Source organism: Lissotriton vulgaris, chromosome 1_1, assembly GCF_964263255.1.
Source record: "Lissotriton vulgaris chromosome 1_1, aLisVul1.2, whole genome shotgun sequence".
Lineage (NCBI taxonomy): Eukaryota > Metazoa > Chordata > Amphibia > Caudata > Salamandridae > Lissotriton > Lissotriton vulgaris.
Window position 1 is genome coordinate 2,076,078,507 of NC_141685.1, and position 18,895 is coordinate 2,076,097,401.

Genomic DNA, 18,895 nt, shown 5'->3' on the forward strand with positions numbered 1-18,895 from the left:
AGTGTGCAGTTTTGGAACGTTAAAAAATTCCTCAAAAATCTGTCGAACTACGAATTCTGATTTACTCCCCTGTTATCAGGAGAGACCTCAGTGCTGCATCTTTCAGCCCACTACTGATCATGAAAAGTAATTCTAATCGTAGTTACAGTAACCTGAATTTCCTTTTAAAGGCTAACATAGACTGATTTCACTTGGAGATTTTTCAAAGAGTAGAGTTTTGGAACTTTAAAAAATTCCTCAAAAATCAGCCGAACTACAAATTCCGATTTACTCACATGTTATCAGGAGAGACATCAGTGCTGCATCTTTCAGCCCACTACTGATCCTGAAAAGTAATTCTAATCGTAGTTACAGTAACTTGAATTTCCTTCTACTGGGCTAATATTGACTGATTTCACTTGGAAAATTTTCGAAGTGTGCAGTTTTGGAACTTTAAAAACTTCCTCAAAAATCAGCCGAACTCCGAATTCTGATTTACTCACATGTTATCAGGAGAGACATCAGTGCTGCATCGTTCAGACCACTACTGATCCTGAAAAGTAATTCTAATCGTAGTTACAGTAACTTGAATTTACTTCTACTGGGCTAATATTGACTGATTTCACTTGGAACATTTTAAAAGTGTGCAGTTTTGGAACTTTAAAAATGTCCTCAAAAATCTGACGAACTACGAATTTCTTATTCACTCACCTGTTATCAGGAGAAACCTCAGTGCTGTATCTTTCAGCCCACTACTGATCATGAAATGTAATTCTAATTGTAGTTACAGTAACTTGAATTTCCTTTCTAGGCTAACATTGACTGGTTTCACTTGGAAATTCTTTTAAGTTTGGAGTTTTGGAACTTTAAAAAATTCCTCTAAAATCAGCCGAACTACGAATTGCGATTTACTCACCTGTTATCAGGAGAGACATCAGTGCTGCATCTTTCAGCCCACTACTGATCCTGAAAAGTAATTCTAATTGTAGTTACAGTAACATGAATTTCCTTCTACTGAGCTAATATTGACTGATTTCACTTGGAAATTTTTCAAAGAGTGGAGTTTTGGAACTTTAAAAAATTCCTCAAAAATCAGCCGAACTACGAATTCCGATTTACTCACATGTTATCAGGAGAGACATCAGTGCTGCATCTTTCAGCCCACTAATGATCCTTAAAAGTAATTCTAATCATAGTTACAGTAACTTGAATTTCCTTCTACTGGGCTAATATTGACTGATTTCACTTGGAAAATTTTCAAAGTGTGCAGTTTTGGAACTTTAAAAACTTCCTCAAAAATCTGTCGAACTACGAATTCCGATTTACTCTTATGTTATCAGGAGAGATCTCAGTGCTGCACCTTTCAGCCCACTACTGATCATGAAAAGTAATTCTAATCGTAGTTACAGTAACTTGAATTTCCTTTTATAGGCTAAAATTGACTGATTTCACTTGGAAATTTTTCAAAGAATGGAGTTTTGGAACTTTAAAAAATTCCTCAAAAATCAGCCGATCTACGAATTCCGATTTACTCACATGTTATCAGGAGAGACATCAGTGTTGCATCTTTCAGCCCACTACTGATCCTGAAAAGCAATTCTAATCGTAGTTACAGTAACTTGAATTTCCTTCTACTGGGCTAATATTGACTGATTTCACTTGGAAATTTGTCAAAGTGTGCAGTTTTAGAACTTTAAAAGAGTCCTCAAAAATCAGCCGAACTACGAATTCCGATTGACTCACCTATTATCAGGAGAGACATCAGTGCTGCATCTTTCAGCACACTGCTGATCCTGAAAAGTAATCTAATCGTAGTTACAGTAACTTGAATTTCCTTCTACTGGGCTAATATTGACTGATTTCACTTGGAAATTTTTCAAAGTGTGCAGTTTTGGAATGTTAAAAAATTCCTCAAAAATCTGTCGAACTACGAATTCTGATTTACTCACTTGTTATCAGGAGAGACCTCAGTGCTGCATCTTTCAGCCCACTACTGATCATGAAAAGTAATTCTAATCGTAGTTACAGTAACTTGAATTTCCTTTTAAAGGCTAACATAGACTGATTTCACTTGGAAATTTTTCAAAGAGTAGAGTTTTGGAACTTTAAAAAATTCCTCAAAAATCACTCGAACTACAAATTCCGATTTACTCACATGTTATCAGGAGAGACATCAGTGCTGCATCTTTCAGCCCACTACTGATCCTGAAAAGTAATTCTAATCGTAGTTACAGTAACTTGAATTTCCTTCTACTGGGCAAATATTGACTGATTTCACTTGGAAAATTTTCAAAGTGTGCAGTTTTGGAACTTTAAAAATTTCCTCAAAAATCTGTCAAACTACGAATTTCCGATTTACTCACCTGTTATCAGGAGAGACCACAGTGCTTCATCTTTCAGCCCACTACTGATCATGAAAAGTAATTCTAATCGTAGTTACAGTAACTTGAATTTCCTTTTATAGGCTAACTGACTGATTTCACTTGGAAATTTTTCAAAGAGTGGAGTTTTGGAACTTTAAAAAATTCCTCAAAAAGCAGCCGAACTCCGAATTCTGATTTACTCACATGTTATCAGGAGAGACATCAGTGCTGCATCATTCAGACCACTACTGATCCTGAAAAGTAATTCTAATCGTAGTTACAGTAACTTGAATTTACTTCTACTGGGCTAATATTGACTGATTTCACTTGGAACATTTTCAAAGTGTGCAGTTTTGGAACTTAAAAAATTTCCTCAAAAATCTGACGAACTACGAATTTCTTATTCACTCACCTGTTATCAGGAGAAACCTCAGTGCTGTATCTTTCAGCCCACTACTGATCATGAAATGTAATTCTAATTGTAGTTACAGTAACTTGAATTTCCTTTCTAGGCTAACATTGACTGGTTTCACTTGGAAATTCTTTTAAGTTTGGAGTTTTGGAACTTTAAAAAATTCCTCTAAAATCAGCCGAACTACGAATTGTGATTTACTCACCTGTTATCAGGAGAGACATCAGTGCTGCATCTTTCAGCCCACTACTGATCCTGAAAAGTAATTCTAATCGTAGTTACAGTAACATGAATTTCCTTCTACTGAGCTAATATTGACTGATTTCACTTGGAAATTTTTCAAAGAGTGGAGTTTTGGAACTTTAAAAAATTCCTCAAAAATCAGCCGAACTACGAATTCCGATTTACTCACATGTTATCAGGAGAGACATCAGTGCTGCATCTTTCAGCCCACTACTGATCCTGAAAAGTAATTCTAATCGTAGTTACAGTAACTTGAATTTCCTTCTACTGGGCTAATATTGACTGATTTCACTTGGAAAATTTTCAAAGTGTGCAGTTTTGGAACTTTAAAAACTTCCTCAACAATATGTCGAACTACGAATTCCGATTTACTTTCATGTTATCAGGAGAGATCTCAGTGCTGCACCTTTCAGCCCACTACTGATCATGAAAAGTAATTCTAATCGTAGTTACAGTAACTTGAATTTCCTTTTATAGGCTAAAATTGACTGATTTCACTTGGAAATTTTTCAAAGAGTGGAGTTTTGGAACTTTAAAAAATTCCTCAAAAATCAGCCGAACTACGAATTCCGATTTACTCACATGTTATCAGGAGAGACATCAGTGTTGCATCTTTCAGCCCACTACTGATCCTGAAAAGCAATTCTAATCGTAGTTATAGTAACTTGAATTTCCTTCTACTGGGCTAATATTGACTGATTTCACTTGGAAATTTGTCAAAGTGTGCAGTTTTAGAACTTTAAAAAAGTCCTCAAAAATCAGCCGAACTACGAATTCCGATTGACTCACCTATTATCAGGAGAGACATCAGTGCTGCGTCTTTCAGCACACTACTGATCCTGAAAAGTAATCTAATTGTAGTTACAGTAACTTGAATTTCCTTCTACTGGGCTAATATTGACTGATTTCACTTGGAAATTTTTCAAAGTGTGCAGTTTTGGAACGTTAAAAAATTCCTCAAAAATCTGTCGAACTACGAATTCTGATTTACTCACCTGTTATCAGGAGAGACCTCAGTGCTGCATCTTTCAGCCCACTACTGATCATGAAAAGTAATTCTAATCGTAGTTACAGTAACTTGAATTTCCTTTTAAAGGCTAACATAGACTGATTTCACTTGGAAATTTTTCAAAGAGTAGAGTTTTGGAACTTTAAAAAATTCCTCAAAAATCAGCCGAACTGCAAATTCCGATTTACTCACATGTTATCAGGAGAGACATCAGTGCTGCATCTTTCAGCCCACTTCTGATCCTGAAAAGTAATTCTAATCGTAGTTACAGTAACTTGAATTTCCTTCTACTCGGCTAATATTGATTGATTTCACTTGGAAAATTTTCAAAGTGTGCAGTTTTGGAACGTTAAAAAATTCCTCAAAAATCTGTCGAACTACGAATTCTGATTTACTCACCTGTTATCAGGAGAGACCTCAGTGCTGCATCTTTCATCCCACTACTGATCATGAAAAGTAATTCTAATCGTAGTTACAGTAACCTGAATTTCCTTTTAAAGGCTAACATAGACTGATTTCACTTCGAGATTTTTCAAAGAGTAGAGTTTTGGAACTTTAAAAAATTCCTCAAAAATCACTCGAACTACAAATTCCGATTTACTCACATGTTATCAGGAGAGACATCAGTGCTGCATCTTTCAGCCCACTACTGATCCTGAAAAGTAATTCTAATCGTAGTTACAGTAACTTGAATTTCCTTCTACTGGGCTAATATTGACTGATTTCACTTGGAAAATTTTCAAAGTGTGCAGTTTTGGAACTTTAAAAATTTCCTCAAAAATCTGTCAAACTACGAATTTCCGATTTGCTCACCTGTTATCAGGAGAGACCGCAGTGCTTCATCTTTCAGCCCACTACTGATCATGAAAAGTAATTCTAATCGTAGTTACAGTAACTTGAATTTACTTCTACTGGGCTAATATTGACTGATTTCACTTGGAACATTTTCAAAGTGTGCAGTTTTGGAACTTTAAAAATGTCCTCAAAAATCTGACGAACTACGAATTTCTTATTCACTCACCTGTTATCAGGAGAAACCTCAGTGCTGTATCTTTCAGCCCACTACTGATCATGAAATGTAATTCTAATTGTAGTTACAGTAACTTGAATTTCCTTTCTAGGCTAACATTGACTGGTTTCACTTGGAAATTCTTTTAAGTTTGGAGTTTTGGAACTTTAAAAAATTCCTCAAAAATCAGCCAAACTACGAATTCCGATTTACTCACATGTTATCAGGAGAGACATCAGTGCTGCATCTTTCAGCCCACTAATGATCCTTAAAAGTAATTCTAATCATAGTTACAGTAACTTGAATTTCCTTCTACTGGGCTAATATTGACTGATTTCACTTGGAAAATTTTCAAAGTGTGCAGTTTTGGAACTTTAAAAAATTCCTCAAAAATCAGCCGAACTACGAATTCCGATTTAGTCACATGTTATCAGGAGAGACATCAGTGTTGCATCTTTCAGCCCACTACTGATCCTGAAAAGCAATTCTAATCGTAGTTACAGTAACTTGAATTTCCTTCTACTGGGCTAATATTGACTGATTTCACTTGGAAATTTGTCAAAGTGTGCAGTTTTAGAACTTTAAAAGAGTCCTCAAAAATCAGCCGAACTACGAATTCCGATTGACTCACCTATTATCAGGAGAGACATCAGTGCTGCATCTTTCAGCACACTACTGATCCTGAAAAGTAATCTAATCGTAGTTACAGTAACTTGAATTTCCTTCTACTGGGCTAATATTGACTGATTTCACTTGGAAATTTTTCAAAGTGTGCAGTTTTGGAACGTTAAAAAATTCCTCAAAAATCTGTCGAACTACGAATTCTGATTTACTCACTTGTTATCAGGAGAGACCTCAGTGCTGCATCTTTCAGCCCACTACTGATCATGAAAAGTGATTCTAATCGTAGTTACAGTAACTTGAATTTCCTTTTAAAGGCTAACATAGACTGATTTCACTTGGAAATTTTTTCAAAGAGTAGAGTTTTGGAACTTTAAAAAATTCCTCAAAAATCACTCGAACTACAAATTCCGATTTACTCACATGTTATCAGGAGAGACATCAGTGCTGCATCTTTCAGCCCACTACTGATCCTGAAAAGTAATTCTAATCGTAGTTACAGTAACTTGAATTTCCTTCTACTGGGCTAATATTGACTGATTTCACTTGGAAAATTTTCAAAGTGTGCAGTTTTGGAACTTTAAAAATTTCCTCAAAAATCTGTCAAACTACGAATTTCCGATTTACTCACCTGTTATCAGGAGAGACCACAGTGCTTCATCTTTCAGCCCACTACTGATCATGAAAAGTAATTCTAATCGTAGTTACAGTAACTTGAATTTCCTTTTATAGGCTAACTGACTGATTTCACTTGGAAATTTTTCAAAGAGTGGAGTTTTGGAACTTTAAAAAATTCCTCAAAAATCTGCCGAACTCCGAATTCTGATTTACTCACATGTTATCAGGAGAGACATCAGTGCTGCATCATTCAGACCACTACTGATCCTGAAAAGTAATTCTAATCGTAGTTACAGTAACTTGAATTTACTTCTACTGGGCTAATATTGACTGATTTCACTTGGAACATTTTCAAAGTGTGCAGTTTTGGAACTTTAAAAATTTCCTCAAAAATCTGACGAACTACGAATTTCTTATTCACTCACCTGTTATCAGGAGAAACCTCAGTGCTGTATCTTTCAGCCCACTACTGATCATGAAATGTAATTCTAATTGTAGTTACAGTAACTTGAATTTCCTTTCTAGGCTAACATTGACTGGTTTCACTTGGAAATTCTTTTAAGTTTGGAGTTTTGGAACATTAAAAAATTCCTCAAAAATCAGCCGAACTACGAATTCCGATTTACTCACATGTTATCAGGAGAGACATCAGTGCTGCCTCTTTCAGCCCACTAATGATCCTTAAAAGTAATTCTAATCATAGTTACAGTAACTTATATTTCCTTCTACTGGGCTAATATTGACTGATTTCACTTGGAAACTTTTCAAAGTGTGCAGTTTTGGAACTTTAAAAACTTTCTCAAAAATCTGTCGAACTACGAATTCCGATTTACTCTTATGTTATCAGGAGAGATCTCAGTGCTGCACCTTTCAGCCCACTACTGATCATGAAAAGTAATTCTAATCGTAGTTACAGTAACTTGAATTTCCTTTTATAGGCTAAAATTGACTGATTTCACTTGGAAATTTTTCAAAGAGTGGAGTTTTGGAACTTTAAAAAATTCCTCAAAATTCAGCCGAACTACGAATTCCGATTTACTCACATGTTATCAGGAGAGACATCAGTGTTGCATCTTTCAGCCCACTACTGATCCTGAAAAGCAATTCTAATCGTAGTTACAGTAACTTGAATTTCCTTCTACTGGGCTAATATTGACTGATTTCACTTGGAAATTTTTCAAAGTGTGCAGTTTTGGAACGTTAAAAAATTCCTCAAAAATCTGTCGAACTACGAATTCTGATTTACTCACCTGTTATCAGGAGAGACCTCAGTGCTGCATCTTTCAGCCCACTACTGATCATGAAAAGTAATTCTAATCGTAGTTACAGTAACTTGAATTTCCTTTTAAAGGCTAACATAGACTGATTTCACTTGGAGATTTTTCAAAGAGTAGAGTTTTGGAACTTTAAAAAATTCCTCAAAAATCAGCCGAACTGCAAATTCCAATTTACTCACATGTTATCAGGAGAGACATCAGTGCTGCATCTTTCAGCCCACTACTGATCCTGAAAAGTAATTCTAATCATAGTTACAGTAACTTGAATTTCCTTCTACTGGGCTAATATTGACTGATTTCACTTGGAAAATTTTCAAAGTGTGCAGTTTTGGAACTTTAAAAATGTCCTCAAAAATCTGTCAAACTACGAATTTCCGATTTACTCACATGTTATCAGGAGAGACCGCAGTGCTTCATCTTTCAGCCCACTACTGATCATGAAAAGTAATTCTAATCGTAGTTACAGTAACTTGAATTTCCTTTTATAGGCTAACTGACTGATTTCACTTGGAAATTTTTCAAAGAGTGGAGTTTTGGAACTTTAAAAAACTCCTCAAAAATCAGCCGAACTCCAAATTCTGATTTACTCACATGTTATCAGGAGAGACATCAGTGCTGCATCATTCAGACCACTACTGATCCTGAAAAGTAATTCTAATCGTAGTTACAGTAACTTGAATTTCCTTCTACTGGGCTAATATTGACTGATTTCACTTGGAAAATTTTCAAAGTGTGCAGTTTTGGAACTTGAAAAATTTCCTCAAAAATCTGTCGAACTACGAATTTCCGATTTACTCACCTGTTATCAAGAGAGACCGCAGTGCTTCATCTTTCAGCCCACTACTGATCATGAAAAGTAATTCTAATCGTAGTTACAGTAACATGAATTTCCTTCTACTGAGCTAATATTGACTGATTTCACTTGGAAATTTTTCAAAGAGTGGAGTTTTGGAACTTTAAAAAATTCCTCAAAAATCAGCCGAACTACGAATTCCGATTTACTCACATGTTATCAGGAGAGACATCAGTGCTGCATCTTTCAGCCCACTAATGATCCTTAAAAGTAATTCTAATCGTAGTTACAGTAACTTGAATTTCCTTTTATAGGCTAAAATTGACAGATTTCACTTGGAAATTTTTCAAAGAGTGGAGTTTTGGAACTTTAAAAAATTCCTCAAAAATCAGCCGATCTACGAATTCCGATTTACTCACATGTTATCAGGAGAGACATCAGTGTTGCATCTTTCAGCCCACTACTGATCCTGAAAAGTAATTCTAATCGTAGTTACAGTAACTTGAATTTCCTTCTACTGGGCTAATATTGACTGATTTCACTTGGAAATTTTTCAAAGTGTGCAGTTTTGGAACGTTAAAAAATTCCTCAAAAATCTGTCGAACTACGAATTCTGATTTACTCACCTGTTATCAGGAGAGACCTCAGTGCTGCATCTTTCAGCCCACTACTGATCATGAAAAGTAATTCTAATCGTAGTTACAGTAACTTGAATTTCCTTTTAAAGGCTTACATAGACTGATTTCACTTGGAAATTTTTCAAAGAGTAGAGTTTTGGAACTTTAAAAAATTCCTCAAAAATCAGCCGAACTGCAAATTCCGATTTACTCACATGTTATCAGGAGAGACATCAGTGCTGCATCTTTCAGCCCACTACTGATCCTGAAAAGTAATTCTAATTGTAGTTACAGTAACTTGAATTTCCTTCTACTGGGCTAATATTGACTGATTTCACTTGGAAAATTTTCAAATTGTGCAGTTTTGGAACTTTAAAAATTTCCTCAAAAATCTGTCGAACTACGAATTTCCGATTTACTCACCTGTTATCAGGAGAGACCGCAGTGCTTCATCTTTCAGCCCACTACTGATCATGAAAAGTAATTCTAATCGTAGTTACAGTAACTTGAATTTCCTTTTATAGGCTAACTGACTGATTTCACTTGGAAATTTTTCAAAGAGTGGAGTTTTGGAACTTTAAAAAATTCCTCAAAAATCAGCCGAACTCCGAATTCTGATTTACTCACATGTTATCAGGAGAGACATCAGTGCTGCCTCTTTCAGACCACTACTGATCCTGAAAAGTAATTCTAATCGTAGTTACAGTAACTTGAATTTACTTCTACTGGGCTAATATTGACTGATTTCACTTGGAACATTTTCAAAGTGTGCAGTTTTGGAACTTTAAAAATTTCCTCAAAAATCTGACGAACTACAAATTTCTTATTCACTCACCTGTTATCAGGTGAAACCTCAGTGCTGTATCTTTCAGCCCACTACTGATCATGAAATGTAATTCTAATTGTAGTTACAGTAACTTGAATTTCCTTTCTAGGCTAACATTGACTGGTTTCACTTGGAAATTCTTTTAAGTTTGGAGTTTTGGAACTTTAAAAAATTCCTCTAAAATCAGCCGAACTACGAATTGTGATTTACTCACCTGTTATCAGGAGAGACATCAGTGCTGCATCTTTCAGCCCACTACTGATCCTGAAAAGTAATTCTAATCGTAGTTACAGTAACATGAATTTCCTTCTACTGAGCTAATATTGACTGATTTCACTTGGAAATTTTTCAAAGAGTGGAGTTTTGGAACTTTAAAAAATTCCTCAAAAATCAGCCGAACTACGAATTCTGATTTACTCACATGTTATCAGGAGAGACATCAGTGCTGCATCTTTCAGCCCACTAATGATCCTTAAAAGTAATTCTAATCATAGTTACAGTAACTTGAATTACCTTCTACTGGGCTAATATTGACTGATTTCACTTGGAAAATTTTCAAAGTGTGCAGTTTTGGAACTTTAAAAACTTCCTCAAAAATCTGTCGAACTACGAATTCCGATTTACTCTTATGTTATCAGGAGGGATCTCAGTGCTGCACCTTTCAGCCCACTACTGATCATGAAAAGTAATTCTAATAGTAGTTACAGTAACTTGAATTTCCTTTTATAGGCTAAAATTGACTGATTTCACTTGGAAATTTTTCAAAGAGTGGAGTTTTGGAACTTTACAAAATTCCTCAAAAATCAGCCGAACTACGAATTCCGATTTACTCACATGTTATCAGGAGAGACATCAGTGTTGCATCTTTCAGCCCACTACTGATCCTGAAAAGTAATTCTAATCGTAGTTACAGTAACTTGAATTTCCTTCTACTGGGCTAATATTGACTGATTTCACTTGGAAATTTGTCATAGTGTGCAGTTTTAGAACTTTAAAAAAGTCCTCAAAAATCAGCCGAACTACGAATTCCGATTGACTCACCTATTATCAGGAGAGACATCAGTGCTGCATCTTTCAGCACACTACTGATCCTGAAAAGTAATCTAATCGTAGTTACAGTAACTTGAATTTCCTTCTACTGGGCTAATATTGACTGATTTCACTTGGAAATTTTTCAAAGAGTGGAGTTTTGGAACTTTAAAAAATTCCTCAAAAATCAGCCGAACTACGAATTCTGATTTACTCACATGTTATCAGGAGAGACATCAGTGCTGCATCTTTCAGCCCACTACTGATCCTGAAAAGTAATTCTAATCGTAGTTACAGTAACTTGAATTTCCTTCTACTGGGCTTATATTGATTGATTTCACTTGGAAAATTTTCAAAGTGTGCAGTTTTGGAACGTTAAAAAATTCCTCAAAAATCTGTCGAACTACGAATTCTGATTTACTCCCCTGTTATCAGGAGAGACCTCAGTGCTGCATCTTTCAGCCCACTACTGATCATGAAAAGTAATTCTAATCGTAGTTACAGTAACCTGAATTTCCTTTTAAAGGCTAACATAGACTGATTTCACTTGGAGATTTTTCAAAGAGTAGAGTTTTGGAACTTTAAAAAATTCCTCAAAAATCAGCCGAACTACAAATTCCGATTTACTCACATGTTATCAGGAGAGACATCAGTGCTGCATCTTTCAGCCCACTACTGATCCTGAAAAGTAATTCTAATCGTAGTTACAGTAACTTGAATTTCCTTCTACTGGGCTAATATTGACTGATTTCACTTGGAAAATTTTCGAAGTGTGCAGTTTTGGAACTTTAAAAACTTCCTCAAAAATCAGCCGAACTCCGAATTCTGATTTACTCACATGTTATCAGGAGAGACATCAGTGCTGCATCGTTCAGACCACTACTGATCCTGAAAAGTAATTCTAATCGTAGTTACAGTAACTTGAATTTACTTCTACTGGGCTAATATTGACTGATTTCACTTGGAACATTTTAAAAGTGTGCAGTTTTGGAACTTTAAAAATGTCCTCAAAAATCTGACGAACTACGAATTTCTTATTCACTCACCTGTTATCAGGAGAAACCTCAGTGCTGTATCTTTCAGCCCACTACTGATCATGAAATGTAATTCTAATTGTAGTTACAGTAACTTGAATTTCCTTTCTAGGCTAACATTGACTGGTTTCACTTGGAAATTCTTTTAAGTTTGGAGTTTTGGAACTTTAAAAAATTCCTCTAAAATCAGCCGAACTACGAATTGCGATTTACTCACCTGTTATCAGGAGAGACATCAGTGCTGCATCTTTCAGCCCACTACTGATCCTGAAAAGTAATTCTAATTGTAGTTACAGTAACATGAATTTCCTTCTACTGAGCTAATATTGACTGATTTCACTTGGAAATTTTTCAAAGAGTGGAGTTTTGGAACTTTAAAAAATTCCTCAAAAATCAGCCGAACTACGAATTCCGATTTAGTCACATGTTATCAGGAGAGACATCAGTGCTGCATCTTTCAGCCCACTAATGATCCTTAAAAGTAATTCTAATCATAGTTACAGTAACTTGAATTTCCTTCTACTGGGCTAATATTGACTGATTTCACTTGGAAAATTTTCAAAGTGTGCAGTTTTGGAACTTTAAAAACTTCCTCAAAAATCTGTCGAACTACGAATTCCGATTTACTCTTATGTTATCAGGAGAGATCTCAGTGCTGCACCTTTCAGCCCACTACTGATCATGAAAAGTAATTCTAATCGTAGTTACAGTAACTTGAATTTCCTTTTATAGGCTAAAATTGACTGATTTCACTTGGAAATTTTTCAAAGAATGGAGTTTTGGAACTTTAAAAAATTCCTCAAAAATCAGCCGATCTACGAATTCCGATTTACTCACATGTTATCAGGAGAGACATCAGTGTTGCATCTTTCAGCCCACTACTGATCCTGAAAAGCAATTCTAATCGTAGTTACAGTAACTTGAATTTCCTTCTACTGGGCTAATATTGACTGATTTCACTTGGAAATTTGTCAAAGTGTGCAGTTTTAGAACTTTAAAAGAGTCCTCAAAAATCAGCCGAACTACGAATTCCGATTGACTCACCTATTATCAGGAGAGACATCAGTGCTGCATCTTTCAGCACACTGCTGATCCTGAAAAGTAATCTAATCGTAGTTACAGTAACTTGAATTTCCTTCTACTGGGCTAAAATTGACTGATTTCACTTGGAAATTTTTCAAAGTGTGCAGTTTTGGAACGTTAAAAAATTCCTCAAAAATCTGTCGAACTACGAATTCTGATTTACTCACTTGTTATCAGGAGAGACCTCAGTGCTGCATCTTTCAGCCCACTACTGATCATGAAAAGTAATTCTAATCATAGTTACAGTAACTTGAATTTCCTTTTAAAGGCTAACATAGACTGATTTCACTTGGAAATTTTTCAAAGAGTAGAGTTTTGGAACTTTAAAAAATTCCTCAAAAATCACTCGAACTACAAATTCCGATTTACTCACATGTTATCAGGAGAGACATCAGTGCTGCATCTTTCAGCCCACTACTGATCCTGAAAAGTAATTCTAATCGTAGTTACAGTAACTTGAATTTCCTTCTACTGGGCAAATATTGACTGATTTCACTTGGAAAATTTTCAAAGTGTGCAGTTTTGGAACTTTAAAAATTTCCTCAAAAATCTGTCAAACTACGAATTTCCGATTTACTCACCTGTTATCAGGAGAGACCACAGTGCTTCATCTTTCAGCCCACTACTGATCATGAAAAGTAATTCTAATCGTAGTTACAGTAACTTGAATTTCCTTTTATAGGCTAACTGACTGATTTCACTTGGAAATTTTTCAAAGAGTGGAGTTTTGGAACTTTAAAAAATTCCTCAAAAAGCAGCCGAACTCCGAATTCTGATTTACTCACATGTTATCAGGAGAGACATCAGTGCTGCATCATTCAGACCACTACTGATCCTGAAAAGTAATTCTAATCGTAGTTACAGTAACTTGAATTTACTTCTACTGGGCTAATATTGACTGATTTCACTTGGAACATTTTCAAAGTGTGCAGTTTTGGAACTTAAAAAATTTCCTCAAAAATCTGACGAACTACGAATTTCTTATTCACTCACCTGTTATCAGGAGAAACCTCAGTGCTGTATCTTTCAGCCCACTACTGATCATGAAATGTAATTCTAATTGTAGTTACAGTAACTTGAATTTCCTTTCTAGGCTAACATTGACTGGTTTCACTTGGAAATTCTTTTAAGTTTGGAGTTTTGGAACTTCAAAAAATTCCTCTAAAATCAGCCGAACTACGAATTGCGATTTACTCACCTGTTATCAGGAGAGACATCAGTGCTGCATCTTTCAGCCCACTACTGATCCTGAAAAGTAATTCTAATCGTAGTTACAATAACATGAATTTCCTTCTACTGAGCTAATATTGACTGATTTCACTTGGAAATTTTTCAAAGAGTGGAGTTTTGGAACTTTAAAAAATTCCTCAAAAATCAGCCGAACTACGAATTCCGATTTACTCACATGTTATCAGGAGAGACATCAGTGCTGCATCTTTCAGCCCACTAATGATCCTTAAAAGTAATTCTAATCATAGTTACAGTAACTTGAATTTCCTTCTACTGGGCTAATATTGACTGATTTCACTTGGAAAATTTTCAAAGTGTGCAGTTTTGGAACTTTAAAAACTTCCTAAAAAATCTGTCGAACTACGAATTCCGATTTACTCTTATGTTATCAGGAGAGATCTCAGTGCTGCACCTTTCAGCCCACTAGTGATCATGAAAAGTAATTCTAATCGTAGTTACAGTAACTTGAATTTCCTTTTAAAGGCTAACATAGACTGATTTCACTTGGAAATTTTTCAAAGAGTGGAGTTTTGGAACTTTAAAAATTTCCTCAAAAATCTGACGAACTACGAATTTCTTATTCACTCACCTGTTATCAGGAGAAACCTCAGTGCTGTATCTTTCAGCCCACTACTGATCATGAAATGTAATTCTAATTGTAGTTACAGTAACTTGAATTTCCTTTCTAGGCTAACATTGACTGGTTTCACTTGGAAATTCTTTTAAGTTTGGAGTTTTGGAACTTTAAAAAATTCCTCTAAAATCAGCCGAACTACGAATTGCGATTTACTCACCTGTTATCAGGAGAGACATCAGTGCTGCATCTTTCAGCCCACTACTGATCCTGAAAAGTAATTCTAATCGTAGTTACAGTAACATGAATTTCCTTCTACTGAGCTAATATTGACTGATTTCACTTGGAAATTTTTCAAAGAGTGGAGTTTTGGAACTTTAAAAAATTCCTCAAAAATCAGCCGAACTACGAATTCCGATTTACTCACATGTTATCAGGAGAGACATCAGTGCTGCATCTTTCAGCCCACTAATGATCCTTAAAAGTAATTCTAATCATAGTTACAGTAACTTGAATTTCCTTCTACTGGGCTAATATTGACTGATTTCACTTGGAAAATTTTCAAAGTGTGCAGTTTTGGAACTTTAAAAACTTCCTCAAAAATCTGTTGAACTACGAATTCCGATTTACTCTTATGTTATCAGGAGAGATCTCAGTGCTGCACCTTTCAGCCCACTACTGATCATGAAAAGTAATTCTAATCGTAGTTACAGTAACTTGAATTTCCATTTATAGGCTAAAATTGACTGATTTCACTTGGAAATTTTTCAAAGAGTGGAGTTTTGGAACTTTAAAAAATTCCTCAAAAATCAGCCGAACTACGAATTCCGATTTACTCACATGTTATCAGGAGAGACATCAGTGTTGCATCTTTCAGCCCACTACTGATCCTGAAAAGTAATTCTAATCGTAGTTACAGTAACTTGAATTTCCTTCTACTGGGCTAATATTGACTGATTTCACTTGGAAATTTGTCAAAGTGTGCAGTTTTAGAACTTTAAAAAAGTCCTCAAAAATCAGCCGAACTACGAATTCCGATTGACTCACCTATTATCAGGAGAGACATCAGTGCTGCATCTTTCAGCACACTACTGATCCTGAAAAGTAATCTAATCGTAGTTACAGTAACTTGAATTTCCTTCTACTGGGCTAATATTGACTGATTTCACTTGGAAATTTTTCAAAGTGTGCAGTTTTGGAACGTTAAAAAATTCCTAAAAAATCTGTCGAACTACGAATTCTGATTTACTCACCTGTTATCAGGAGAGACCTCTGTGCTGCATCTTTCAGCCCACTACTGATCATGAAAAGTAATTCTAATCGTTGTTACAGTAACTTGAATTTCCTTTTAAAGGCTAACATAGACTGATTTCACTTGGAAATTTTTCAAAGAGTAGAGTTTTGGAACTTTAAAAAATTCCTCAAAAATCAGCCGAACTGCAAATTCCGATTTACTCACATGTTATCAGGAGAGACATCAGTGCTGCATCTTTCAGCCCACTTCTGATCCTGAAAAGTAATTCTAATTGTAGTTACAGTAACTTGAATTTCCTTCTACTGGGCTAATATTGATTGATTTCACTTGGAAAATTTTCAAAGTGTGCAGTTTTGGAACGTTAAAAAATTCCTCAAAAATCTGTCGAACTACGAATTCTGATTTACTCACCTGTTATCAGGAGAGACCTCAGTGCTGCATCTTTCAGCCCACTACTGATCATGAAAAGTAATTCTAATCGTAGTTACAGTAACTTGAATTTCCTTTTAAAGGCTAACATAGACTGATTTCACTTGGAAATTTTTCAAAGAGTAGAGTTTTGGAACTTTAAAAAATTCCTCAAAAATCAGCCGAACTGCAAATTCCGATTTACTCACATGTTATCAGGAGAGACATCAGTGCTGCATCTTTCAGCCCACTACTGATCCTGAAAAGTAATTCTAATCGTAGTTACAGTAACTTGAATTTCCTTCTACTGGGCTTATATTGATTGATTTCACTTGGAAAATTTTCAAAGTGTGCAGTTTTGGAACGTTAAAAAATTCCTCAAAAATCTGTCGAACTACGAATTCTGATTTACTCCCCTGTTATCAGGAGAGACCTCAGTGCTGCATCTTTCAGCCCACTACTGATCATGAAAAGTAATTCTAATCGTAGTTACAGTAACCTGAATTTCCTTTTAAAGGCTAACATAGACTGATTTCACTTGGAGATTTTTCAAAGAGTAGAGTTTTGGAACTTTAAAAAATTCCTCAAAAATCAGCCGAACTACAAATTCCGATTTACTCACATGTTATCAGGAGAGACATCAGTGCTGCATCTTTCAGCCCACTACTGATCCTGAAAAGTAATTCTAATCGTAGTTACAGTAACTTGAATTTCCTTCTACTGGGCTAATATTGACTGATTTCACTTGGAAAATTTTCGAAGTGTGCAGTTTTGGAACTTTAAAAATTTCCTCAAAAATCAGCTGAACTCTGAATTCTGATTTACTCACATGTTATCAGGAGAGACATCAGTGCTGCATCGTTCAGACCACTACTGATCCTGAAAAGTAATTCTAATCGTAGTTACAGTAACTTGAATTTACTTCTACTGGGCTAATATTGACTGATTTCACTTGGAACATTTTAAAAGTGTGCAGTTTTGGAACTTTAAAAATTTCCTCAAAAATCCGACGAACTACGAATTTCTTATTCACTCACCTGTTATCAGGAGAAACCTCAGTGCTGAATCTTTCAGCCCACTACTGATCATGAAATGTAGTTCTAATTGTAGTTACAGTAACTTGAATTTCCTTTCTAGGCTAACATTGACTGGTTTCACTTGGAAATTCTTTTAAGTTTGGAGTTTTGGAACTTTAAAAAATTCCTCTAAAATCAGCCGAACTACGAATTGCGATTTACTCACCTGTTATCAGGAGAGAAATCAGTGCTGCATCTTTCAGCCCACTACTGATCCTGAAAAGTAATTCTAATCGTAGTTACAGTAACATGAATTTCCTTCTACTGAGCTAATATTGACTGATTTCACTTGGAAATTTTTCAAAGAGTGGAGTTTTGGAACTTTAAAAAATTCCTCAAAAATCAGCCAGACTACGAATTCCGATTTACTCACATGTTATCAGGAGAGACATCAGTGCTGCATCTTTCAGCCCACTAATGATCCTTAAAAGTTATTCTAATCATAGTTACAGTAACTTGAATTTCCTTCTACTGGGCTAATATTGACTGATTTCACTTGGAAAATTTTCAAAGTGTGCAGTTTTGGAACTTTAAAAACTTCCTCAAAAATCTGTCGAACTACGAATTCCGATTTACTCTTATGTTATCAGGAGAGATCTCAGTGCTGCACCTTTCAGCCCACTACTGATCCTGAAAAGTAATTCTAATCGTAGTTACAGTAACATGAATTTCCTTCTACTGAGCTAATATTGACTGATTTCACTTGGAAATTTTTCAAAGAGTGGAGTTTTGGAACTTTAAAAAATTCCTCAAAAATCAGCCGAACTACGAATTCCGATTTACTCACATGTTATCAGGAGAGACATCAGTGTTGCATCTTTCAGCCCACTACTGATCCTGAAAAGTAATTCTAATCGTAGTTACAGTAACTTGAATTTCCTTCTACTGGGCTAATATTGACTGATTTCACTTGGAAATTTGTCAAAGTGTGCAGTTTTAGAACATTAAAAAAGTCCTCAAAAATCAGCCGAACTATGAATTCCGATTGACTCACCTATTATCAGGAGAGACATCAGTGCTGCATCTTTCAGCACACTACTGATCCTGAAAAGTAATCTAATCGTAGTTACAGTAACTTGAATTTCCTTCTACTGGGCTAATATTGACTGATTTCACTTGGAAATTTTTCAAAGTGTGCAGTTTTGGAACGTTAAAAAATTCCTCAAAAATCTGTCGAACTACGAATTCTGATTTACTCACCTGTTATCAGGAGAGACCTCAGTGCTGCATCTTTCAGCCCACTACTGATCATGAAAAGTAATTCTAATCGTAGTTACAGTAACTTGAATTTCCTTTTAAAGGCTAACATAGACTGATTTCACTTGGAAATTTTTCAAAGAGTAGAGTTTTGGAACTTTAAAAAATTCCTCAAAAATCAGCCGAACTGCAAATTCCGATTTACTCACATGTTATCAGGAGAGACATCAGTGCTGCATCTT